Genomic DNA, 26,982 nt, shown 5'->3' on the forward strand with positions numbered 1-26,982 from the left:
TATTTCTCTTTTTTAAATGTTGCAATAACAATAACTAGTTTATTTTTATAAGTACTGAAATAACACTTTATTTACATATAGGCAAAATTATTTGAAAAGTAACTTTTAATTTGTATTTGATTTAATTATAAATGTTCTTTGAAATCCTTTATTCTACTTCAATTTCTCAATCAGGTGTAAGAAGAATGAGATATCCATGCAAGAAGTAGAGTAACGATCGCATCTGAAAATTGAATGTAATGTAAAAAAAAATGGAAATGCATATTATAGTGTTTCCCAGATCTTTTCCAATCCCGATACTTTTGGAGAATCCAGGTTTTTTTCCTAGCTTTCATGTATAAAACTCTGGCAAGTACTTTTATCAAAATAGACTACAATTTTTGTAAAGCACGTGTAAAAATAAATAAAATGCATAAATGTTTGGTTATATAAAACGTATTAAATAAATTTTATTGAATATGATAATTAGTGGAATGAATGAGCCGATTGGTCAGTACACGTTTGCTCAAGTCTTGATATTAAATGGTATTAAATCGATCTTATCTATCTTTTATGATAACAATTGTCCAAAACCTCTCTTTGTAAAAGTTACAAATAAGATTAAATACACCTTGAGCTTTCAGACTTAGAAATGAATATTCCTTTTTTTAACGGAAATCAAAACAGTTAATTCGAAACTGTTAAAATTCAATTCAACAAAATATCATAGCTCAAATAAATTATCTATACCTCCAACAATAAATTGCATTAAATGGATATTCAATCCATGCAAAATTATCTATATTACTATTTTTAAATTACTATTTTTAATATATTTCTGATTTCAGGTCGTAAACTGTGATAAGCGTTTGGCGAAAACACCACGGCATATGAAATTGAATTATCTATTTAAAAAAGATAATGAAAATTGCGTAATATCGCATGCCCCTGCAAGAAGGTCGGAACTCCCCAGTGTACCCTTGCGGACACTTTCGCAAATAACATTTTATTATGAAAAATGAAGGGCGAATTTTAATTATCAACATAGAATGTCATCAGTTCCTCATCAGGGAGTTGATTTACTAAGCTGAAGTAAGATTTATTCATCTTAAGAAAATACTAGTGGGAGTGATCTTACCAGAGCTTCCGCATATACTGAAATAAGTAAATTTGTTTATATTTACCAAACGCCATTGGCCAGAAATTGTTCTGAGAAAGCAGCATATCATTTTTGACATTTTGTTTTGGGGGAGGGCTATTAATCGCTACGATGAAATTATTAGGCAGGAATTAAGAAAATCAAATATGCATTTTGGACGCATTTTTTCAAACCATTTGAAATCAACATTTGATAGAGAACTAATTGATAGTAGTTATAAAATGGCATGCCAATTTAAGTCATTGACTTTCTGAATAATCTCGTTTACGAGCTTTTAACAAATGCGGAGAGACAGATTGTCAACCTTTCGATATATTTGGTTCCAAACTTGAAACATATCTAGACTTTAGATGTTTCATTTGTGTAATAAATTTTATGCGCCCAGCTCACTTAATTTTATATCTATACTATTAGTTTGTATACGGACAGACGAGTGGACAAGTTCCTCAGAATGGATTTCATTCAGAATTTGATAAAAATCTACACATTTGGTATAAAGACTGTACACCAAATTTCATTACAATTACAAGCAGACGGGCAGAGAAATTAATTTCAAAACAATGTTTTTTGGATTCAGGAAATTTTGATATGAAGAAATTCATCAAAATCTCAAATTCGAATTGTTTGACGAGTACAATGCCTTTACTTTGTATTTTTCGTATAGACAATGTAATAATATTATTATAGAGGCAATAGAAACTTTATTTTTCGTATACATAGTATAAAGAAGGTATTGTGATCAACAGAAACAGATTTTGACGAATCTTTACATTTCAAACCTCTCTCAATCCGAAAAACGCAATTTTGGTATTATGTCTATATATCTCTGGGTTGGTCTGTGAACACGAAAACTCAAAACTGTTTAGAGATAGACGGTTGAAATATGTTATATGGAATTACGCCGAAATTTTTGTATTTAATATTAAACTTTGAACAAAATCCAGCCCTAGCTGGCTGTTTGAGTACGAGTGAACTCGATAAGTACAAAATGCGAAGACCTAAATAAATAAACTTTGATAAACAGTTTAACATCTAAGATATAAATTTGTCTCAAATTCTGAGCCAAATCCCTTAGAGAGTTGACCGTCTGTCCTTCTGTACTTTCACATGCATGTAAATGCAATAACTCATAAATGCATGTAAATGCAATAACTCATAAATGCATGTAAATGCAATAACTCATAAATGCATGTAAATGCAATAACTCATAAATGCATGTAAATGCAATAACTCATAAATGCATGTAAATGCAAAAACTCATAAATGCAATAACTTAAATTAATAAAATTCGGTATGTTATCTTGTGACTGAAAAAGAATCACAAGAGTTCTGTATCAATATGTTTGTCCAAAATACATATTCTCGCAATAAATTCAATAAAAGTGCTAGATTCACACCAAAAAATCTTTATTTGGTTCATCATTGCCATGTAAGGTTTTAGTGACTTTATCCAAAATCCCCAATTTTAAGCATAGGAATGTGTGTGTGGGGGGGGGGGAATAAGACCTTTATTGGGAAATATGCATGAATGTTTTAAGGAGATCACTTCAGCTGATTTGTGAAGATAATTTGACAATTGCAATAAAATAATATTTACTTTTTAATGCAAGATTATTTTGAAAGCAATTAAAAGTCAGAAAAGATATACTCGATATAAAATAACAGCAAATAGAAGGGGGGAAATAGAAAATTCTTTTTAATTGCTTTCCAGTACATTTTAACGAACATTTTAATAGATATTTTATTTAACAGGAAGTAATCTCTTCCAGGGATCGAAGAAGAGCTTCTCAGGTGCAGCGATTTTCTGTTCTGAAGACCTTCTGTGACAGAGAGCAATTAGGAGTTCTTTTGACACCGAGTGCCTACGGAAGGGGTGTTGGTTGACAGCTCACGTGATTTCCACTCTTTTTCTTCGTGACTTTTTCTTTGATCTGTAAGCAACAGATGTGCCATAATAAGAGACGAGAGCTGCTTTAATGGGAGAGAAAAATCGGCCAAGGTATTCTCTAAGCTTTAGATACCAAATGCGAGTCCTTCTCATTTAATTGGTGCGTTGTTATCTGAAAATATATCTTGAAAGTGATGGGTTTTCTTTTCCATCTTAACCAAATATATAAATGATATTTTGATCTTTATGTATGTCTGAAAACAAAGAGAAGTCTTCTTTTTGTCTTGTATTTAAGGAATACACGTTTGATGTAAATATTTTATAAAGTATTTGCTATTACATTCATAATTATCAGAATTTTCAAAACAAGCAAAGAATTGTAGGGAAATTTCAGAATTAATAAAGCTTACAAACACAAAAAATTTACAACAAATTCATAAATCTGCGATTTCAAGCAATTTTGAAATGGTACTGAAGAATGTTATAATAATTGGACTATCCGTGCACAATCAATTATTAGGCATTTTCCTTTCTTACACATTTATAGGTAACATTTTTCAAATAAAAATGTTAGCTTTCTTACATGAAAAAAATTGATTTATTGTCTCAAAAAAATGTTTGTGTAATGAAGAGTTTTTTAAAATTTTAAAACAAAAAATAAATAATACAGGCTGATTTAATATTTTAAATTATTTCAGTAATATAGAAAGGACTTGTTATACTTTAAAGTTACTCTAAAAAAATAAATAGAATGTTTTAATAAATCCATTGTAAATTGTAAGAGCAATACATCATATATTGATAAGTATATTTTTTCATTTCTGAAAAAAGCATTTATTTTTAGCTACATTATGGAATAAAAAACTATATATTAACTTCCAGAGTCCGAAATATGTGTTGCAATTAAAAAGTTTTCGGATAATATATTTGTCAATCTGCATAACGTTAGACAATTTAAAATCAGATAACACTATAAAGAATTATGTATTTTCTCAATTTTAAAAATTAAAAATCTTGTTCCGATTCTTGTTACAATATTTTTTTAAAAAATTACGTAAATTACGAAAATACGCTTAAACATATGCAAGAATCCCATCTGTTTGAAAGCTTTCATTTTTAAAAGTGATTCATTTGAATTATAATTACAACCATGATATTAAAAATGATGATATCTTCTATACCCTAACCATTTTCTTTTTTCTCTTATGTGCTGAGTACAAATAGATAATACTACTGTCAACAAAACTGTCCACCTTCTAATTTTGATGGATCATGCTTCAGGAATTCTTGGATGCAAAAAACAGACTTTTAGGATTGTATCTGTTTTCTGTCATTGTGTGTGTAAATACAATAATTCAAAATCGGAATGAGCATAATTGATGGAATGTAGTATGTGGTTTTAATATTAAAGATTTGGGTCAGAATCATCAATGAGAGGAGTGTTTATTAATAGACATTTTGTCTCGGTGAAATCAAAAATGCTACTTTTTATTGCCAAAAATTTAATTGGAATTAATTTGTTTCATATTTGGAATAACTTCGGCGAAAAATCAACAAAAATTCATGATATAAGATAAATCTTGATAATAATCAATAATCATTTGTTAAAGTGATCATGACGTCTTCCATACAAACACTGAAATAATTTTCTCTTTATATATATATATATATATATGTGTGTGTGTGTGTGTGTGCTGGGTACAAATAGACAGTCTATTATCATTAAAAATATCGACCTCCTCTTTTTAATGGATCTCCATGCTTCAGGATATCTTAAATTAAGAAAACACAATTTTAGGATCGTAATTATTTTGCTGTCAGTGTTTCTACTCTGTGTGTGTAAATACAATAATTCAAAATTAGAATGAGCATTTTTGATGGAATAGAGCATGAGGTCTAAATATTAAGAATTAAGTCATAACCGTTAAATGGTCTGCTTATTATTAATTTTTATTCCATACAATACAATAGGAATTAATATGTTTCATACGTGCAATGAAGTCTCCGCAAAGCCAATACAAATACACGACGAAATGAAAATCCTGATAATAATCAATAATCAATTCGAATTTGTCAATTCGAAAGAATATTACTAATTTTTTGGCTAGCTTCTATCGACTACAGAATAAGAAGCCAATTACAAAGAATTGACAAATTACGAAAAACTTCCATTACTTCGGATACCTCCCATAACGCTTCTCAAATGCAATCCCAAGAGGTATTTCAGAAAGAGAGTCATTTGTGGTCTCAAAAGCAAGAAAACGCAGCTTTTCCTAATTGCTTTCGTGTTACTCTAACAGCTTGCAATTAGATTTATTCGGAAATGACGACGAAAAGAGTTTAATGAAGTGGTGAAAACTCTCAGTACTCTGAAATTTCATCAGCACTAACTCACTACCATGATTTGGATTTTTTTTTTTCTTTTTACGTTCGTAATTTCCGGAATTGGCGTCAAAATTTCAAGAGCTAGAAAAGAAAAACTATGGAATTCCATTTTTAAAATGACTAAAAACTTAATTGAAATAGGAATGCATAAAGCATTAATCCAGCACTTTCGTAAATCAAATAATTTGTAGAATTTTCAAGAATGATTAATCTTAATTGCCTATTCAATTTGAATACGGATTTTAAGTAGTTTTTAATTTAATAAGAATTCTTAATTTTCATCTGCTTAGGGTATTTTTTCTTAAAATGATGTTGTTGTTTCCTTCAAATTGATTAATTATGGTCCTTTATGTATATCTACTTTTCTCAAAAAGAAGGCCATTTTAATTTATAACTTAAATGTTTAAGCAACTAATTTAAATATGGATATTCAGCCGAATGTTATCAACGACGCATGAATATGAAATTTCTGGGAATCATTTCAACACTTTTAGCACATATTTTTCATCAATTTGAAAAAAAATAACTTATTCATTACCTGACTAATTGGAAATAGAAACTACTAATGTTTACTCAAATGGTATTCAGTTTAAAATAGCTAATTACTTTATTGAATTATAAGTCTGAAATAAGAAATGGATGAAATGTGTGATTATAAAGATAAAAATCTTAAGATATCAAGCTTTAGGTGCTCAAAATGTTGTTGAATGCAAATATACATATAGCTTTTAGTTCACAAATTTGATTTGACTCGGAAATTTTTAATCATTTTTTACTATTTTATTGAGCTTTGTCACCGATAGATGATTCTATCTTTAAAAAAATGTTTAATTCTTTTTCTCGCTTAAATGAATCAGATTTCATTTTTACATCTCAACTCTTAAATGAATGCAAACGATATTTAAAAGAAACATTTATTCTGAAAGAATTGTAATTCAGTTAAGAATTCTTTATAGCAAAAATGACATTTCTTGGAAAGAAAATGCTGCCTTTTTCATAGTAAGATCAAATAGCTATTATTTTTATAAATTATTTCGTTAAATTGAAATTTCTATTTGAATTCATTTCGTTTGAAGTTTTGTTTGATCAGTTGAAAGAATTTGACATTTAAAGGTGTCTGTGAATCTGTTCTTCTTTGTTATTTTACTATAAGGTAATCTATTTCGTGAAATGTATTGTTTGCTTTCAATTAGAATAATTTTACAGCTAATTTAGTATTTTAAGGACAGCTAGGACAAATTCGATTTTACATCTTAAAATCTCTCGGATAAACGATTCAGACTAAATATTTTTTTAGATTAAGCGCAACCCTTTTATCTTATTTAACTGATTAGTTGCAATGTTTACATTTACATTTAGACTTTTGTTTATTTTATAGTAAAATGCTCAGAAGTTTCTGACTAGTCAATACAGGTTGAAATCGATTGAATTATTTGAGTCAATCAATTCAGCTTTACAATTGATTTAATACTTAACAAATTTAGCTATCACTGAATTCTAGTGCACAAAATTTACTATATATAGAATTCGATTACTTTATCATTATCGATCTAGATAAATAAGATTGATAGAAAAATAAGGTACAGTATAATTAGCTATACTTTTTTTTGTTTATTTTTTAATTCAAAAATATTTGACAATTGGTAGTTTTTTTTTTTAACTATTCTAATTTGTTTTTTATTTTTGTCTAAAATTCTACATGAATGCTTTTAAATATTTAGTTATTAAATATTATAGAAAATAAAAATTCTGTTTTTATCCCTTAATATCAGGAAATATTTCACGATCAAAATATTTCCCGGTTAACTTTTGCAGTGATATTTGAACATAGATATTCAAGGGAAAATATTACCATCAACTCATTATAAAAAGAGTTACACAACTTCTTCCTTTTTTTACTTTGTGAAATAAATGAATAACGAGAGATTTATAAATAATTGACAAAAAATTAAGTTACAGTATTTCTACTTCAGAAGTACACTCCATTGAAGTAGAGTTAAGAAAAATACAGTTTTAAATTGCATATATTGGTATTACTCTAGCCCTTGGGCAATCATACTTTATTCTGTATTGCAGAAATTTCTTATACTGTTGGCGTGAAACATAAAAGCGAAACACGCCGTAAAACAAAAGAATGAATCAAAGAAATAAAATTGGCCATTTCACAAGTCACATAAAAAAATGAAGAAATAATCATGATTCCATCAGGACTAGGAAAGTTTTTTTTAAATTCTTTTTAAAGGTAATTTTTTTTTATCTTTCTAAATGGACAAGAATTCCGGAAAGGCTGTCGCTGACCAGTGTTCTTTATGACGTGTTAATCTTGCTTCGTGACAAATGGTGCTAAATAGCTCAAAGCGAGAAATAAGTATTTTTCGAACTTTATTTTTTCGATTGGGACTTCTACAGGTTATTTCCTTTTATCGAACAAAATATTTTTTTAATCGGTTTTATCGCTTTCATAATCTTCTTAGTATTTCAGTAGAATTTTGTTTTTATCTTCTCGTATACGAAGGTAATACTGTAATGTCAAAAAATTCAAAATCGAAATTCTGAGAAATTTCCATGATTTTCTTATTCCTTACATACAATATGCGGATAATAATGAAAATCTTTTCATACTACCATCAACAATAAAAAAAAACCAAGTGATTAAAATTTGATGAAGCAGTGAATAAGATTTAAAATTCATCGTAACATCGCAATCCATCTCTAAAAATTATGCAAACTTTTTAAAACTGCCAAAATTTAGGGAACATTTAACATATCAAATAAATTAGCATCATATATAAGACAAACCTTTTGAATTTTAAAATGGTGTAAGAAATAATTTCTGGAGTTATTGTAAAAAACACCAAATTTTCTCTTGATTCTTAACTGATTAAAATTCTAATTAAACAATCTTTAAAAGCTCCTACCTTCCAAAGCCTATTTATGCTAAATTTGGTTTCTCTAGATTAAACGTTCTATCTTACAGAGTGCCAAAACACATACACACTTCTCTAGTTGAGATTTCCTCCGATTCACCCGATCTTTTATATGTTCTGACCTCATGACTCTTTTTTCATATCTTATATCAAGATTTGAAGCATGCAAAGACTAAGTATCACCTTATGTATTTCACTTTATTTTACCTATTTTTTCGCATTATAAACAGTTTCATAAATAATAAATTTATCATATTGTTTTCAACTTTCATGTATCTGCATAGTTCAATTCATCAAATAAATGGCCTCAGGCAATGATTTCTGAGTCAGCTTCGTTGAAACACGGATATTTCAAATCATCTTTTAAGAACTTGAATTTTTTTTTTTCTGGGAGGCTCTTGAAACGAATGAAATTGGAAGAAGTCAAAATTTATGTTTGCATTGACTATGAATTACCAGTTCTTCTATTTTTTCTTCTATTTTTCCATGAACTATTTCCAGTTTTGAAGTATGAAATGACGATACATTGCTTTATGTATTTCACACATTTTTACGTATTATTTATAACATTGTCCAGTTTTATTAAGTAATAAAGTCCATCCAGGACTTTATTACTTTTATGTCAGTTTTGTGTCATTCAGCTTATCGACATCTGACACAAAGCAATGATTTCTTAGTCAGCTTCACTGCAAAATAGGCATTTTAATTTAAATTTTTTTGCACAAAAATTATATAAAGAATTAAAAAAATTCTTTAAAACGGCAATATTTTTACCTTAAAATCAAGTTAATGCGTAGCATATAAAAAATGCCCCCACTTTTATGGTCGGTGGATACGTTTTGATTTGGTAGGCGATTCAAAAAAGGCGACGTTTTGATTTGGTATACGATTCAATGGGATGCAATCAATTTTGCTACGGCAGACATATGAAAATGTATATTATATGTTTGGTGCTGTAGTTTAACGGGTTTATTCTACTTTGATACAGTACCACAAGCTCAATAAAAGTAGCTCAGCATTTCACAAAACCTAATAAAATATAGGACCATGCACATTAAATGAGATAAAAAGAATAGTTTAACACAAATTCTATAATTGATTTATTTAGCAGGAACAAATTTATTCAGAAGCTACAATTATACTAGTTTTATCTGGTAACAAGGAAAATTCTAATAATGAAATCGGCGCAAGGAGAAAGTAGTCGACACCTTTATTATCAAAATGACACCATCCACGCAGGAGAAAACATTTTGTATTTTGGAATATTACAAAATGTAATATTCCAAAATACATTTTCCTTTATTGTCGTTCAAAGACATTCTCGTATGACGTTTTGTAAGGAACCATCGCGTCGCCACAACATCGAACGGTCGATGAAGCAGTTTCAGGACACGGACAACTTATACAAGAGATACCCAGATCTAATACCGTACGATTTTTAATGAGATGTTCTTAAAGACAAAGTAATCTTAACTCCACTTCCTCAGGAATTACAGCAGCGGATACTGACATATTGAACTCATTAGCTCATAAGCTTTTGCTGTGTCACTAGAGGAGCACAACACCTATAGAAACTTAGTAACTAGTTCCACGATAAATTTGATTTATTAATCACAGCTTTGGCAAATATACTTTAATTCTGTCCCATTTAATATGAATCACCCTGTATATATCATTGCAATGTTCAACAAGCTCATAGTTGTAAAAGTATTTTAAATTCCTTCTGAAAATTTAATGTGGGTTATAATAATATTTAGCTACGGAGAAGATGCTTAGGCTTGGGAAGACAATACAATAAGTAAAACAATTAATTTTATTTTTATTACATAAAGAAATCAAACACTTCGTTGGACGGATTGATATATTCTAATAAGCAAACAAATGTTTCATCATATCGGATACAGTATTAAATATCTTAGAGAACTTTGATGAAAAATTTGAAAAGAATAAATTGAGATTTTTAGCAGTAAAGTCTGTCATCCCCTAGTGCCAAACAGCGTGCTTTGTTTATAGAGAAGCAAAATGTTCGAGAAAATAAAATGTGAAAGTAAAAATTCATAACGACGTTGATGCAGAATTTAACGAAATAAAAATAATGTTAATGTCTTTACTTTCAACAACGGGAGAAAAAAATGCAATTAAATAAATGTAGAAATATTTAAAACTATATAAATTTCATTGCAATAAACAAAAGTATCGTTTCAAATATTGCATAAGAATATTTCTAATAAACTGCTGAAATTAATAAGAAATGCCGAATTAATTAATCTAAATTAAAACGCTGAATTTGATATAATTAAAAATATTTTTTTTTAATTTTAAATAAATTATATTCTTAATAAATGATCAGATCACTGCAAGAAGTTTTTCTTAACTTTTAATTAGTTAAAATTCTAATTAACAATTCAGAAAAATTGCGCCTCAGTGTACATTCCCACATTCTAAAACATAGCATTACCAAATTTCACAATTCTATGTTCAACGAGATGCTTTGCAATACGCTATCAGACAAGTATTCACTTTTATTATTAATAGAAATGTGTATATATTTCTGAGTTGTAAAATTTTATTTAAAGATATAATTATTAAAATTTGTCTTTGTCATTCTTTAAGCTTTTCCTGTTTTATTACAACGAGATTATCAATTATTATTTTGAATGTTTAACAAATTATAAAAATCAAATTACTTGGAAAATACCGATGAAAATATCGTTCTAAAATATAGCGGTGCAAAACTTGACTTAGTAATTTTTACGTTCAAAAATTTAAATTGATATGCTGTTTAATTAAAACTATCCCATCTTCCATAACAAATCGTAGGCTCTGATTTTACACAACAAGACAGCGCTCAACCAATTGACATCAAGCACATTATCTCCTCGCCATGGCATGATGCATGACTGCGGATTACTTAATTAATTGAAATTCTCCAGAAAGTCGCAACAATGTTTAATTTCCTATTTGTCGCCAACCAGCATGATTTTTCGCCACGTCTTTCAAGTGTCACTTTGAATCTAAAGTTAATTAGTGAATTTTGTAGAGCATTACGGTGAGAATCCTTAAGATCTGGATGAGGAAGTCATGCAATAAAAGGTAGTGAGATAATTAAATCATGATTATTGATTGTTAATTAAATCATGATTATGTGATTGTTGGCATAAACTTTGATCATCGATGCGTAAAATTGCATTATGTTAATATTCTATGAACCCCAACTGCTAATAGTTATAAAAAAAAATTTGTAAAAATATAATAAAAAAAAGAGTTAAGGAAAATTGAGTCGCAATTAATTCGTCCTGAATCATGCAATTTAGCTTATTTTAAACCATTTTAACAGTTTTAATATTTATTACATTGTAAAACTAATACCTTTTCTATAAAATAAAATATACATATATAATTATATTATATGAATTGTATTAATATTCCAGTTCATATAATCTTAATCAGTGCTTTAGCGAATATACAAAGATAACGTTATATACATAATAATATTGTACTATTTTATAAATTACATTGTTCTAACCAACGTTCAAATGATTAAAATATAATAATTCAAAGAGACATTTTAAAACTTTCTTCACAAATAAATTGTTTGCAATTTCGTCTGAAACATAAAAGAATAAAGTTAAATAGAATAGTAGCATGAAAAAGGAATAAATACCGAAAACATGCCGTGGAATAAATGATTTTTTTACCGAATGTGTGTCATAATACCTCGGAATTATCTGGAGGGGGATGAACGAAATTCACTTACTAAACTATTAATTTCAAAAATCTTATATAAAACGTTTATTTTTTAGAAAAAAAATAGACAAGAAGATTTAGAAATAATATATAAAAAAATCTACAGCCTCTCTTTTTTCCACAGATACCATTTTGGATATTCTTTTCCATGTTGTTTGATAATCAGCAAGGACTAAAAACTTGCAGGCTTGGGCTCAAATTTCTTGGATACAGTAGCAATGCTTTTGAACATTCTGAATGATTAATATCCATTTTTAGGTTGTCGACTTGAAAAAAGGCTTGTTTTCGCCTCTAATCCCAAAAGCATCATTTTTATTAACTCAAAAACAAACATTAATCAATGTCTGAAAATAAAATTTAGTGACAACCGCAACATCATTGTAATTTATGCCTTTCGTTCCTTCTCCTGACAAAATGTGCAAAATTGTGAGAAGACAAGAGTATTCAAACACTGAATTTATGGATAACAGTAGCTTTGCTCACATAACTTAATGGAAAAGAACACTCTCAATAAATATCAGATGGCTCACGTACAAAGTCAGCAGCACGCCCTTGGGTGTATTTAGGACAGAGATACAGCTCCGATGCGTCCTGACGTCGTACTAGTCAACAATTTTTTTCGTAGTCTTAAGCATCTTGTTTCTTTTCTGCTGGGTTAATAGCATGTCAACACAATCATAATATTAGCTTCTATTTAATCCAACTAGTACTGCACTTTTTTAGAAATTCGAATTTTGAAAAAGACAAGAGAATTCCAGTTACAGTGATCATTTTTACAAAGAGAATTATAATTAAATAACAGCTTTAAATTCAAATTTATTTTGAGTCTTTTCAAAAAATATTACCCATTTTTTTATCAAACAGACCTTGAAAATGGAATATAATATAATATATTTTCAAAATGAGAAATATCAGAGGAACACAACAGTGCCACTTAATCTTTCTTCAATATAATAGAATCATAGAATTTTCTTACCACATTTTTTTCATCCCAGATCGATCAGTACTGGTTCGTGTGCCATAAAAAGACAATCAATAAATATATCGCCAGATTTTTTTATTATTTCGCCATAAAGCTTTGAATACTACAGACCATTTTTGTTGAAATAGTATGACATATTTACAACCTAACCTTCCAACAGATGCACTTATGTGAGAGATATATTAGAGAAGAATTTCATTTACATCTTTTAATCGCTGGGTGCTATGAAAGTATTATTTTGGTTATTCTTGCATTTCCTTTCTGACACTGTTTATGGACTTTTAAAATCGAACTGTTATTGACTTTTATTTTCTTTTTTCTGAACTGTTTATTGACTTTTTAAAAATCGAGGCATTAATAAAAACTCTTTAACCTTTTTTAGGGCCGCGGGAAGTATGCTTTCCACCAAATTTATCAATCTTTGTATGAAATTATGTAGGTTGGCATAAGTTCTGACAATTTTTTTAGTAAGTCAGAAACTTAGATGCTTCAGTTCTTTATCTCAGACAAAATGATGTGCCTTAATGTGTTGCTTAATTAATTAACCAATTAATTAATTAATCAAATTAAATTTATCTAATAAGCTAAATGAATCCCTTTTCTTATTCTAATTTCAAACCCAAAAATATTTTATCATATTATGACTAGAAAAAAATGGCTCTTTAAAGGGTTAAATATGTTATTTATATTTCAGAAATACATGAGAATTATTAAATAAACTTGGTCACGTTTTTTTTCCTTTCTTGATTTAAAAATAAAATATCTGCAATCAGCAAATACATTATTCAATCGGCAAAGAATTAAAAAAATACGTGAATGAAATATTTATTCTTGTGAAAGAACACGTTGAACAAAAAACATCTACCTTTTCATAAAGCGAACGAAAACTAAAAAGTGATGAAAATAAAAACAAAACCAGGTTTTGTAGAACTAAACAATGTTGTCATCTGATGAAAAAATAAACGCAAAATTGATAAAATGACAAGAACATTAGAATCGCCAAGTTTAGCTATGAGATTTTCCAGAAATTTATATGTTTGTAGCATTCTAAACATATTTGCAACGATGCAACGAATTGTATATGATACTGACTTCTTGTTTATTTCCCTAAATTGTTTTTTATTCCTATACTGTTCCCTTATCTCCATATTATTTTCGCTGTTTTGTATTACAAATGTAAATATTTCAGCCGGAATGTTGGTGATTTCAATTATTTTATTTTCTCGGCATTCAATTCATTCCTTTGGCATTTTATATTGCTTCTGTGTCTTATGATAACATGTTTTCTTTTCTTTTATAAAGAAAAATAGTTTTAAATAATTGCATTTATTAACTTACTGAATTAAAACTAAATTTTAATAATTAATCCTATAAAAATTTATATTTTATAATAGCTTGTCTAGGAAATACGCTTGTCGTTTCATGTTGGTATAAAGGGTACATCCGATGGAAGGTGAAATAATATGTTTTTAACAATAAAAACAAGATCTTCGACTAAATATGACGATTTGGAAGATGTATTAAACATAGATGAAAAAGACGTTAAAGACTTTCTTTTTATTGCCTCTAATCAGATCACTCATTAGTAGGGACATCTAGCGAGATTCAATGAAATTATTTTATTCTAAATTGTGGATCAATTGGAGTTGAAATTTCATAAGGTGGCGTAAAGAGGGGGCTGTATTTAATTGTGGGATGAGGAGCTTTAATATAAACTAAAATATAAAAAATGTGTTGGTGGTTGATTATTTATCCTTTCTGGTATTATCATAATAATTTTCAGTTTAATGCATTATGAATTGTAGAGGAATGCAGTTTATGATAGACAACTTCATAAAAAAATCGCAACAGATTAAATGTAATCTTTTTTTATGCATCAGATGCACTTGTCATAAACTAAATGCTCATATAATTATATCTTTTATGGATTTGGTGAAACAATTTTAATGCACTCTAATTTTCAGTTTAATGCACTCTGTTTTAATATAGGAGTTAAATTATAATAACAATATATAAATTAGATATTGGTATTATAAATTTATTATAATATTAAAAAGGAATTAAAAAGGATATTAAAAAGGAAAGGAATCTGTTATTATAATGTTAAAAAGGAATTTTGAAAACTCTTACATTTGCCTTTCTCCTTTTTTTAAAGCCGTCGCATTCTTTGGACATAAATTTTCAAAACTTATTGCTTCTAATTCAAGGTAACTTAAAACGGAAATACAAAACTCGATGAATCATCAAAATTAATTTTTTCGACGATTGCAGCATTTTCTCATAACATGAAAATGGTATTAGCAATACTCTTTTCTTTGTTTTTTTTTTACTTAATTTTCGAATGCTCAAAATTTGATTTATAAAATCATTTTGAATGCAGCTGTATCCCTTCTCCCATAATGGCGCATGGCACCTTGCCATCAATCACTAAAGTGTTCGATTAAAGAAACCCTCAGGTGTTGACCAGCTAAGTGAGTTGGTTGTTAACCCCCTAGTAGTTAATATGATAAACACCAAATTTGTTTCTTAATAGATATGGTTTTACTGAGTTTTTTATTTATATCCAATTCTGAACTCATTCCAATTTTTTAATATGATAAAATGTACTCAGTAATGCGCTAAAAGCGTTGAATTTATGTTTGAAGATTAATTTCAACGGAAAAAACCAATGCTCGTTTTTATTTTGGCATACATTTGCTCATCTACACTTGGCGAATTTCCAATTGTGGAGGAGTTTCTTATTACAATGTCTTGGCGAATAGACACAAATTAGAATACGGATGATTAATAACAAAATATTTTATTTGAGTAAATATTTGATTATTGGTTAAGTAGAAGAGTAAGTAGTATAGGAAATATACAGATCTTATGAAATTTTTTTTCAAAATGAATATGAAGCAATAACCAGCTGGGGTGGTCACCCCAAAACATTCTCGCGCACTCTCTAATAAACTTGTCAAGTCAGAGAATAACTTACATGGTATTGGCGTACAATAGTTTCAAAAATTAACTTTTGGCGTGAATTCAACTTTTTTATTGAATCTATCGAGTCATCTTTGGCGAATTTTTTTATCCAATCCTTTAATCCTTGCCATGCAGTTAATAATATCAGAAAACTGAATTTGTATTTTGGAAAAGTTTTTCTGAACCGATTGGAACCAAGTTTTGACACAAAACTGCACTTATAGTAACAAAATTCAACACCAAATTTGATATATTTAAGTCAGTGCGTTTTTGAATTATAGCGTTTACATGTTTCTGAAAGAACAGACCAAGAGACAATCAATCAATGCAGGATTTCGCTCAAAATTTGGCAGGCGTCTATACTATAGACGTTAAATTTGTATGCCTAAATCGTATTTATGTAGTTCTCTTCCTTTTGTAGTTATTATTTAACTTATATTCGAACAGCCGGACTTTCACTGAATAGATTTTACACAACATTTTATAGAAATCTGCGAATCATATGCAAACTTTGTTATTGTAAATGTGTATGTGCAAAGTGTAAATGTGTAAATTTATGATAAAAACGTTGCTTTCTTTAGACATTAACTCCAAAGTAGAATTTTACTTCCACTTTTATATTGATGCGTGTACACTTTTCAATCTGAATGCACAGCAAAACAAGGATACTAGTTAAATTATCATAATGGATTTCGTTTAATATTCATAAATTGTTATAAATTCCCCAAATATTCAAACATTCTGAATAACCCCAAAGTTATTCAGAATTCTTGAACCCCGTCCCAAGAAACAAAGAGTAAAAGGGAATAAAGGGTCACTCTGCTATGACTTTCTATTTAGGCCCATGAGTAACAAAGAATTGACAGGTATTTCGGGTCATGACAGTAAAAACTATTATATGAGAGAACTTTTTGCTTTTGAAATCCATGCATTTACAAAAAAAATTAATAAAATTAGTAATGTTTTAAAAAACAGTAGAATATTTTAAGTCTTTTTTCGCCCACAAAATTAAGACTTTGACAAACTAATTTTAATACCTCTATAATGATTAGAAATAAAAATATAAAGTAACCCCTTAATGCTCCTAAATTAGAGTGCTGAACACCTAGATACCTTCATTAACAAATAATTATACCACTCGTCAGACAAGTATTCTAGAAGTTTGGGAAATAGTCTGCAAATAAGACAAAAATTCGCCTTCTAAGTTTCCAAGATAAGGTGTTAAATTGTGCAAGTTTCCCTAATTTCTAGGCGAAATTCTTTTCCATTTAAAAAACTCAAAATGCTTTCATTTCCTTTTTCAAATAAAGTTCAAAGTACTTTTTTATGCAAAACTAATTTAAATTGGTCCATGTTATTTTTTACTTCTGCACTTGAAGAAAAAAATATCTGTTCCTTTCATCTTGTTTCCTCTTATTTGGAAGATATAAGAAATGATATGATTCTTGGAAAATTCAAAGTTATATTATTTAGATAATCCTTTGCTATCATAGAAATCATTAGGTGTCAAATTAGATGTTACAATTATTTAAGGAAAAAATTTAAAGTGAAATTAATTACAAAAGAAAAAAATATTCAGGAAAATAAATAGACAATTAATTTCGCCACGGAATGGAAGGTTTGAACTACCTATTACAGAGCGATTCTATTTCATTCTAGCGCCATCTATTTATAGAAAGTGACTCTATTTTATTCTTTTAGAATTTTAAAGTAACCAGTATAAAAGATCTGAAATATATTTTGAACGATTATTGCAAAGCTATTTTACTGACTAAATCTTGAGGTATTATATAGTTTGCAGTAATAAATTCAAAATGATTTGACATTTCAACTCGCACACAGAAAAAAAAATATTATCGAGTTCTTAACCAAGAGGAAGATTAGATTTAAATTTATTTAAGGAATGACTGTAACTCCCACAAAATTATTTTTACAGAATCAACGTTTTTGAAAAAAAGGAAAATTTGATAGCAATAAATTCAGTTGAATATAAAATTTTGCTAAGCTACTTTTTTGTAGAAATTCCTTGGAAGCATTGTATTGAAATCTTCAATTTTTAGATTATTTTTTAATAACTATATTAAATCTAAGATTTTTTTTCTGTTGTTCAGAACAATGAAATAAAATTATATTATTATTTTAAAAAATTATAAAACCCATGTTTTCGGTTCGTATTTTCTTCTCACATTTTAGTTATGCGAAAAAGTATCAGTATGCTGATACTAAATTCATTCCTTTATATTAATCATATTTTTTTCTTTCTTAAAGTTAACCCTTTTTACCACATTTCGTTTTCCTTTGAACTCAACAGTCGTTATTCAAAAGTTAAATAATAATAATAATAATAATAATATACCTTCTTTAACTACATCAATGCACCAAGTGATAAATATATCCCAAATTAAATAAATATTAATCTAAAAAATGCCATATATCGCTTTATCAATGTTTGGAAAAAATCGCAGAAATGAAATTTTTTATTATGCGGTTTGTTTTAGACAAATCAATTCAACCGTATACCAAAAGTCTGGACATCAACAAAAAGTTCATTTCATATAATTTATATTGGTAATCTACGAACATATTGAATGGCAGCACAATTTATTTCTTATCCCTCAAATGGTAAACCAAACATGAGTTATATCACACTTCATCAGGAATTCTGGATCGTTCAAATGTTTACTAAAAACATCGAATAACTGACTCAATATTTAATTGACTATATCAAATGCATATTCAAGGAATATTACAATTGTTGACGAAACAAGGGGTATTTTCTTCTTGTATAAATCCAAGTCTCATACTCTAAATAATACAGAACAAACCTAACTAAGGAGATATTTTACAATCCAAATATCTCATATCATTTTTAAAACAATCTTATATTGTTAAGCAATTATAATTTTAGTGTATATCGCTTATTTGATGTGCAGTTTATTTTATGAAAATTATTTTCAACAATCTTTCGCTTAATGGATTTAATTCGACATTTGTCAAAGGACCTGTTGGCATTGACTTTTGGATGAGAAAATTGTCATTTTATGCTTCTTTCTCACAAAACATCCGTTTTGAACGCGAATCTAGAGGGCTTCGCATTCGTTTTCAAGAATTAAATATTCGTATAAGGGAAATTTTGGAGAAAAGTTGTTCGTTTAAATATCAACCTCCACATCTCAAATTCCTATCCTTTTCAAACAAGGGATTATTTTAACACGTCAATCTATCAAATGAAATTATTTACTATCATTGAACGAAACTTTTCTATATAGTTTGAAGAGAGTTTTATTTATTAGTTTAGTTTAGTAAGATTGACGTCATACACGAGGTTCATTCGGGTACTGACAAAGTAATTCTGAAGAATCTCAAAGTACAAATAGGACATCTGAATAAACAGCATTTTCTAGAAACTTGTGTATTACTTCGGCAGAAAAAAGATAATGTGCCCCAAATTTTATTTATCATCTCCTGAGTACAGAAAAAAATAAACAACATATTTTTTTTCAAAACTTTAAGTCAATTCCTACTTAGGTCAACAATTTTTTTCAATGTAATTACTTTTTATTAAATAATTACAATTAATATAAATATGTATATACATATGACAGAATTACAATATTAAGAGGCACATTTTTTTTTAATTGTAGTCCTACTTATTTTCTTATATTATTTATATATATCTTATATTATTTATGATCGGGTGTCGCGTCAGTAATCTCAGAGCTTGGCGACCATTTGGCGACATGGTGACGGATTTGGCGACTTTGACATCCAAATAGAAATTACTGGACAAATTTAATTCATTAATTAATATTTGGAAAAGAAACTGTATTAACATCCAGTGTCATCCATTACAAGTTTTAAAAAATGTATTTGAACTTGAGTAGATGAATAAAAAGTATTTTATTAACGATTGAAAATTTAAACAAGATATATATATATATTTATATGGAGAGTGTGAACTGTTAGTAGGAATTGAATAACTTGCTTTAGACAAAATGAAAAGCTATTCGTTTTTATACCTATTAATATGTGAATTTGTTTCCAATTTAAAGAAAACAGTGATTCTTACCCAAAGTGAAAATCAGGGTTGAAATATTTCATATTAGAAAACATTCATATTGAAATATAGAAAAATGACAATGAATTGACTAAAATATATTATTTTTCTGTTAAAAAACATATATCGACCAATTCAGTCATATAGTTTATGTTATAATGGAAGGAAAATAGTGAGCATTGCCATAAAAAAAAATTGGATAAGAAATAATGTATAAAAGTGTTTGATTGAGGTAGGATTGACGGTGGAGTCAAATGCCAAAGTTCATACACAGAATAATATGAAAAAAGAAAATCTTTATCATTGTTATACACCTTACTTTTAAGATCATCATAAAATTCAGGATATAATAAATAAATGGAAGATAACTATCTTCATTTCATCCATATTAAAATTATGAATCAAAAAGAAACAGTGCCTTAAGAGCATCTTTTGTTCGCTTCGATTAAGAAGTTAAGGATTAGAGTTTACTTGCAATGCAGATAAAAAGTCTTGTTCCTGGATTTTCCCACATGTATAAAAAGAAAAAAAATCCTCTGTTCTTTCTTGACTCTAATTTGCAAGAGGTAAAAGAATAAGATAGCTATTACAGTGAAAAGTAATTTGCATTTGAAATGTCCCAACGATTTTTTTTCCATGGAACTACTTTTACTTTTAAATAAAGCAAGTCACTGAAAAAATACGCTTTATGAACTGGAAAATTGGATATTCTTGAAATTTGTTAATGTGATTTCCAAATCCTTTATAGTTCAGAAAAAAGTTAAGGTATCTGGAGGCAGATTAGATATTTATATGTGCTTAGGGAAATGTAAAAAAATTAAGTAAAAAGCATTTTAACACACTAAGTTAAATCTGATGTCAAATTAAAGTAAGTTTGGTTTTTACCTCACAGATCATTATATTTTTTCTTGCTCTTAGAATGAATAAAAGAATTCGGAAAAAGATTTGAATAGCAAATAGGCTTAATGAGATGAAAAATGAAATCCCTTGAATATTTGGGAATGTAACCCTGAAATTTTCATTTATGAAAATAATATTCATTTTTAAATAACCTGTTTGTTTTTTTACAATATAATCTTAGGGACAACGTCAGGTTGGAAATTGAATATTAAATGAAATTAACTTTTCTTTCCAAAAGAAGGCATGATTAATAGTTATAATGTTAGAAACTTAAAATAAGGATTGATATTATTCGAATCTTTGATGATGATGTTGTATACAGACCACGAAGTGCTCATAAAGTATTATTATTCATGATATAGTTATATTTATGTAATTTGATATTATTTTATGTAATTTGATATTATTTATGTGTATTTGATATTATTTCTAAACACTTAGGATGCTCAAATCATTGATAAACAGATTTCATATTAATCAGATCTGATCATATTTAAATCAGATCTTTTGTGCAATATTTAAATGCTTTGTTCATTAAACGGCTGATAACTAATTATTATGCAGCATTTGTAGCTGTCATAATAGATATCTAAGCAATGTTTGGTTATGACGTAGTTAGTTTTTATACCTGAAAAATATATTCAGTCAGATGAAAAATAATCAGTAAATGTTTGTACCTATGTTTCCATTGTTTATTAGGCAATTAGTAGCAAGTCCTATCTACTGGAAGTCATTTTTTTTCAAAACTAATTCGGTGAGTTGTTTGTCAAGATATTAATGATTTAGCGAATAATGTAGAAATGTTATAATATTAACAATTCTAAAAAAAACAGCATCTATATCAGATGTGTCGTCAGTTACATCTCTAAATCAATTTTATTTCACTCTTTAGGATAATTTTTTCGAATTCGAGAACTAGTTAATTGAATTAACATTTTCGAAAATTATCCGGTTGTCTAAATGACTACTTCGATGGTTTCGTTTGCTGTATGTTTTTTTTCTAAATGTTTCATCCACTTTCGTTTAAATACATTCAAAAAAAATCACGAGCTGTCATTATCTTAATTATTTAGTTTAAATTGAATTAAATCACACATTCATGTTTGTTATAAACGAGCAGTTACTAAGTGATTGATGCGATAAGAGAACTAATTGTTAATAATTCTAATCGATCAATGTAAAATTGTTTATTGTTTAAATTCAAATTATAACTTGAATTTAAAATGTTTTAATACTTTCACAAATGAGAAAATAACATTTTAAACTCTTTCATTATCAACAATTAGAATTTTAATTGGTAAAAAAATGTGAAAATTTAAATGAAAAATTACAGTCTTATAAAGTTTTTCATATTAATGTTGGAGATTGGATATTATTCTTGAATTCTTATTTCAGTTAATTCAATTATTTTCGATATATCTTATTTAAGTTTTAAAAATTTTAATATAAAAATGAGAGAATTAATATTTAACTAAATCAATTTAAATAATTTTATTTCAAAATGTCGCTGACAATAGTATTTTTTAATAATAGAATTGAATCAAGCTCTTCCACAAAATAAATATTTTAATGAACTTACACTTTTATTTTACTATCACTTTACTTTATTCTTACTTTTTTTCTTTCATAATTTTATTAATTTTGTTTCCATGACGTTTCATTTTGCTGCCAAGTTTAGATTAAAAAGATTTTGACTAATTAAAAATAATTCCAATGAAATAAAAATAGCAATTTTTTCAGCTGACAATTCTAAAAAAAGGGAAATATATAGTTAAATAGGGGGTTGGGGAATTAAGACTGAAATATCTATATAAGAATATTTTAATTATGTTTTAACATGAAAAAGTACGATGTGATCATTTAAATTTTAATTGCATAATACCTTAAATTAATTGGACTCAAAGCTTAATATTTTACTTATTAATTATTTATAACTTATCATTTTTTATTAGCTTTAATATATTTCTTTAAAAAATGAATAGCAAGCAAAACTTAAAGAAACAATGTATTTTTCACTAAAGCAAATGAATATTTCAATGTAAAATAAAATAAAAGAACATATAAGATTAATTACACGTTCACATTTTAATCCAACATGTTATTTTTAATATGTTACTTTTGAATGCTGCATAATTTACAATTATAATTTCATTCTCCATTCGGTTATAATCATTTCTTTTTTCAAAACAATGCTATAAAAACGAATATTTAAAAATATATAATTACTGATGAAAATATGGCTGGAAACATTTTAAATTAATTTAATTAAATGAAAATGAGATAGATCAACAAAGATATAAAAATGTCATTTCCATTTAACAATAAAAAGAGAAAATTTAATAAAAGTAGATAATGCATCTTTGAGAATTATTTTATGGTATTTCAAATTTCATTAAGGTTTTCTAGTCAGAATGCTTTCAACCTCATACAATTTTTCTTCCAGCGATTAATAATCGTTCATGTTTTATTACTTTATTCCCAAATAGGATTTAATTTTTCACGTCATATTTTTTCTGTGTAATAGAATATGTAAGAAAATTTGAAATCTTTATTTTGAATTATTTATTAAATTTCGTATTAAATAACATTTCGTGCATTACCCAAAAATATCACATATTATTATGGAAATAATACATTAGAAATGCAGCATTTTTAAAAATTTATTTTTAAATAAATATTAAAATTTAAACACTAATTAATTCTTAAAATTCAGATTAGGCATTCAACTGAAAATGACCTTTAAAAACTTAAGCATGAGCTTTGGATTTGTGAATGATTAAGAATTTATTATAATACAATTTTGTAGAAAAAGTGTCAAAACAAATATTAAGTTACAGCAAATAACACTTTTGTACTCACAGCATTACTATTAATTATTTCTGTTACAAAATTAAACGTTTAATTAACATCTAAACATATCTTTTCTTTTTAAATAAATACTTCGTGCGAACATTTAAAAATCGTATTTTATTTTGTCTTTAAGCATAGATTAATTTTCTAAAATAGATGGACATAATTTCTTCCATTAATTACGTTGAATTAAGACTATATTCGTGAGTAAACCAAAAAAAATATTTCTTTATCATATCTTTGACAATAAATAATTTATACTGGATAGATTTAATCTGTAACTTTTTATATATTTAAAATATAGCATTTTCTTTTAACATTTTCATTAATCTGTTGGATTTGCTCCAATTCATTTCATTTCCTTTTCAAAGTATTCAATTTCGTATATACAGAAAAGTTGCATTACTTTATTATCAGATTTTGAATTCACTTATTTTTTCTCATCTCTGCAAGAAATAACCCTAAAATAAAATAAACAACTCTCAAGGTAATTTAATGGAATTTTCGATGCAGCGGTAAGCACCAACCTAATTTTTCTTAATTCATTTCAAGAAATATTCTCATTTCAACAAGAAACCTTTCTTTGAACAGAACTATCGCCTCAAGAACTTTCTGATGGAGAAAGAAATTCTTTTCCAAGAATGACTCCTTGCCTTTTCAAGAAGAATTGAATCTTTTAAAGTGCTATTATAAGAGTTTTATTTACTGCTCTGCTGAAAAGTTGCAGCTGCCTTTCAGGTCTGGTTCTCTTACGGACGTGTAAGATGAATGGAAAAGCGATACATGGTAAAACTTGTAGCGTGATTTACTTTTTTCATTTCTTGACTTTCCTTTGTGAGTTCTCCACAGCAGAAAATCGAAAATATAAAAGGAAGTTAAAGTCTTAGAACACCATAATGAACCTATGTTGGCTCTAAATAGCATTTTCTTTTTTGACTAGAGGCTTTGAAAGTGGAATCATGGGCAATAAATTAAAATTTGTCATTGAATGGTTTTGCATATAATATTTTTTTAAAAAAAATACCTTTTAAAAACAAGTTTCCATTAAAGTTCTAAATGACAAATGTTTTTATCTTAATTTCTGTTTTTTTTTAGTCTTGAATTTATAATTTGTTACAATAAATACTATAAACATTTGAATTCAAATTTTATTTCAAAATCACTATTACGTGACCCTAATAGTATGAAATCAAAATTTGATTAATTCAAATGATTAATAATAGCTAAGTTCTGAAAAGATAAAAAAAAACACGTTTTCGCCGTATATCATGTAAAACAGATGAATAGTGCACAAAATTGATTGCAAAATTGAAATTATGCACCGTTGAAACAAATCAAGTTAAATAAAAATGCATAGAAGCAAAAAGCTTGCATATCTTTTCTCTTCTTTCCCATATTTCCACATACGAATATACCAGGTGTCCCATAAATTTGTAAATACTTTAAAAATTCATAAAAAATGAAAGACTGGGTATATTTGTATGCGGTTTGCAAAACTATTATTCTCAGGAAGGGGGATTTTTTTTTTTTTTGATACAGGAAAAAAATAATTTAAAAATTTGTCAATAGAGGGCATTGCACACAAGCAAATCAGTGGAAATATGCAAATTAAAGTCTTATGAAAGGCAGAGTGAGCGATTGACACATCATTTCTAAAGGTTTGCATGAGGTTTGTATTAAGATGTTGACACTGGTGGATAAAGCACTATTGGTAAAGTTGTTTTATGTCAGCAACGAATCGGCGGCTGAAGCCTTACGAAAGTTTAGGACCCAGAAAAGATTGAAGAAAGGTTCAAGTCCGATCACTCCTGCTGGACTTGTTTCCCTAGTACGCCGTTTCGAAGAAACTGGAAGTTTGTGTCATCGGCCACGCAGTGGTGCACCTCGTTTAACAACAGTCCATACCCACGATGTCTCTTCGCAAATGGACACGCTAAGGGAACAGTCCACAAGTGCAGTCAGTAGCGCACGATAAGTGGTACGAATAACCGGTATACCAAAGACTTCGGTGTATCGTATCCTTCATGGTGTATTGCAATTGTACCCATACAAATTGCAATCGCTACATCAGCTCTTACCAAATGATACAGCTAAGAGATTGGAATTCTCAAATTGGGCTTTGGCGAAAATTGAAGATGATCCGCGATGGCTGCTGAAAATATTGTGGACAAATGAGGCTCATTTTGCTTTGCATGGAGCAGTTAATACCCATAACTGTAGAATATGGGCACATGAGAATCCACATGCTTACACTGAGAAGCCCCTGCATTCACCACGGGTTACTATTTGATGTGGTTTCACTGCATCCGTTATTGTAGGCCCTTTTTTCTTTGAAAAGCCCTGTAAAAAAGCAGGATGGAAGACATGTTCAGTTAATGGAACAAGTTACTTGGAAATGTTACAGAAGGAAGTGATACCGTCTTTATTGGAACACGATGTCCTTGACACAGTGACATTCATGCAAGACGGGGCACCTCATCACATCGACACCGAAGTGAAGCCATTTTTGAGAAGAACTTTTACTGAAGAACGGATAATCAGCCGTCACTTTACACATGAATGGCCCCCACGCTCACCAGATTTAACACCCCTTGATTTTTGGCTATGGGGTTACCTGAAGTCTCGGGTGTACCGCCATAGGCCAACTTCGTTAGTGCAGCTAAATGAAGCCATTCGCCACGAAATCTCATGCATTCATCCGGATATGCTGTATGATGCAGTTACTAGTGTTGTCTTCCGCTTCCAAACTGTTATTTGTGGTGATGGCGAGCACATAGAACAAGTACTGTAGTACTGGTGTGATACGCATGTAAACAATTGCTTGCATGCAAATAAAAGTATTTTTCCCATAGAATTGAATGTTTTGCTTTTGTTTAGCGCCCTCTATCGACAAATTTTTGAACTATTTCTTTGTGTGTGTGTGTGTGTGTGTGTGTGTGTGTGTGTGTGTGTGTGTGTGTGTGTGTGTATGTGTGTGTGTGTGTGTGTGTGTGTGTGTGTGTGTGTGTGTGTGTGTGTGTGTGTGTGTGTGTGTGTGTGTGTGTGTGTGTGTGTGTGTGTGTGTGTGTGTGTGTGTGTGTGTGAAAAAAATCCCCCTTCATGAGAATAACAGTTTCGCAAATCGCATTAAAATATACTCATTCC

Source organism: Argiope bruennichi, chromosome 9 (assembly GCF_947563725.1).
Source record: "Argiope bruennichi chromosome 9, qqArgBrue1.1, whole genome shotgun sequence".
NCBI lineage: Eukaryota > Metazoa > Arthropoda > Arachnida > Araneae > Araneidae > Argiope > Argiope bruennichi.